Source organism: Octopus bimaculoides, chromosome 6 (assembly GCF_001194135.2).
Source record: "Octopus bimaculoides isolate UCB-OBI-ISO-001 chromosome 6, ASM119413v2, whole genome shotgun sequence".
Lineage (NCBI taxonomy): Eukaryota > Metazoa > Mollusca > Cephalopoda > Octopoda > Octopodidae > Octopus > Octopus bimaculoides.
In genome coordinates, this window is record NC_068986.1 from 2704709 (window position 1) to 2707728 (window position 3020).

The window sequence follows — 3020 nt, forward strand, 5'->3', positions numbered from 1 at the left end:
AACATTCTATCCCTTGTCTGCTGCTGCTAACATCTTAAATAATCTTAAAACTCTCACAGTAAACCTTTGAATTGTTAATGTTTCTCAGCTAGGGGCTTAGAACTTCCTTTATGTAAGAAGTCTTTTTCTTAAACTTTTGTCTTTTGCTCTATAGGTCCTTAAGTCTGTGAAATTATATTAGGGAATTTATTGTATCTTGATAAGTGTTCTTATTTTCCTTATTTTTTCACATAAGCATATTCTTTGATAACATGTCCGCTTTGTTTAAATGTGGGTCTTCATCTTGGTACACCATCTTTCCTATAAGATTATATTGTTATTTAATTATTCTAAAATACTAATTATCAATTCCCATCAAATTCATGATTTTCTTCTGGTTTTGAATTACTTTACCAGACCTTTCTCCCATCTATTCTTTGATTTCCTCGAAATATGCAACAAAATTAACACCCCAACTCTTATTACAGTTATTGTGGTTGACTGAATTGTGACATCTTTTTTTTTCTCTCTTTAGTTTGTACATGAAAGGGGTGGAGAAGGGGGTTCAAACAACTGGACTCCCGATATTTACTAATAAAACGAAACGTTTTAATTGCCCGAAAACTGACCTCCTTCATCTGCCTCTTTTTATGTCAGTAAACAGAACTCTTCAACTAAATTTAACCAGATGTTGATGTTTTACTCCTGTCTAAACCCTCTCTATACATGATTAACTTAACACTAGGAAATGACAATTGTAAACCAGTCAACTTTTAGAGGGGAAAAGTTTTCAAATATATTAAATTTTTATTCTATGGATATCATTCATTAACCTGATACAAAAATTGCATTTGCTGGTGGATATTTGTACTGAGACAGAGTTGGTGTTCACCTATCAGTTATCTCCCGAAATAGGGTGATCCCAGCAGTACGTCAGTATTAAACCCTCATCAAATGTTTCATTCGGTTAGTTTCTGTCTTTGTTCTTTCTCTTGTGGGTTTTAGACGTATCTATCTTCCTTGGTGGAAATGTAAAGAGACAACATACTTGTACAGCTACTAATGACTACTGTTGTACATAGCTGTTTTCACCTCCCGATTGCATGTTAGCTGTGCAACACTTAATTTTACAAGTATATCTATATACACTCATACTGTATCTATGTTGGCCTCTTCCATCTCCAACTGTTTTTCGTTTTGTTTTCTTTCTTTCTTTTTGGTCGAGGGAGCTCCATTGACAAAGCTATCTACACACTATACGTGGAAGTGTATATGTCTAAGTAATTATTCAAATGTCTCCTGAAAGAAAAATCTACTTATTTCTATTCTCATTCTCCCGACATATATTTTGTAGATTTCTCTCTATTTAGCTTTGTCATGCTGACTCCCTTTGCCTCCTACTCACTCTACCCCCCTCTATTTCATTGACATAACAGTACTCTTGTATTTTTGATATATTTAGATCTTTGGTGATTTAAATTAGGCAACATCACAGTCTGAGATCAATTCCCTTAGATGGTTGACATTGATGTCATAAAATAAATACCAGTAATATGCTAGAAATAACTCCATTGACTCTACTCCTTCCACTAAAAAGGTAGGGGGCCTTGTGTTTTTTATCAAAACAAATCATTATTGGCTTATATTAATAACTCTAGGGGCTACTCCTTTTTTATTCTTTTCCTTCATTATGGACCTCTTCATTTATTGAAGAATTGATTCTTATTTTCAGTTCTTTAAAAATTATTATTATTATTGTTGTTTTAAATGGATAATACCTATGTATTCCATGTTTTTACATCATGTTAGATGTTTCAGTCAATTCTTCTTTTACAATACGAGGCTCTCTCTTTTAGAACATCAATTTCTCAATCACAAAATCAAAACGAATCGCCATTTATCTGTAGCAAACTAAATACAGTCCATTGCACTTCATCCTAAAAGTACAGTGTAATACCTACAACATACACATCTAAAACTAGAGTCAACAAGAGAGCTTCAGCTTGCTAGAAATAGTAGTTAATTCTCTCTCAAGTCACACCTTTAAAAAGATGGGATGGTCACGGCTGAAATGCCTTTGATAATAAACCTTCTTAGTAAGGGTTGGTTTGGGGTTAAATAACAGTAACAACAACAATAACATCTAAAACCAAAACTATGTTGTTTCTTTCTGTCTGTTACATCCAGTTTGATCGTTTTTTTTCTTACCTATTTCTTAACATCCACTCTGGTTATAAGACAAATCACTCTATCTTTCTTATATATTGTCATATAAAGATAGCTTACCTACTTTCTTCTCATTTTCCCATTTTCTTGCATTGTTGTAATGTAATTCTGTATTGTACAAGTTTGTCTAAATTTGATTGTTAATCTAGAAGTATAGCTTTGTTTTCTTCTTAATATAAGTTTAGAAATGGAATCTTTCTTTTTTTTTTTCTGTTCCTAAATATTCTATCACATACAAAAAAAAACCAAAAAAAAAACCCCAACAATAATGCAGTCACCTGGAATTGGTATAGTAATCATTGATACTGAGTACTGAAACTATTTCTTCAAATGATTGATTCTTACCATTTATTGTGTTTAATTATTTTCTATTTTATTGCCTCCATGTTTTTAGTGTAATACAGAAATATTTCAGAAAAGCACAAACACGTACACACATACACACTTCTATAATTTTTTTGTTTCTAATAGGCTTTGAATGAAAATATATATGTGTATATATATATATTATATACTGTGAATGCATATTATATAATGTAAGCTTTATATATATATGTATGTATATGATATTTCTGGTAATATTGTCTCTCCTCTCTAGCTGCCATTTATATACGTTCACTAGTTTTCTGAATATGGAATGTTCTAAGAAATTTTATTTATTAATTTTGTAAAGTTGTACACATGTAACATGTTTTCCTTTCTTTGTTTCCATTTTTTTTTAATATCAAAACTTTTGTGTTTCACTTTTTTTCTCTAGAACTTAAAACATTAACTGTCTGTTATATATATATATATATATATATATATACATATAT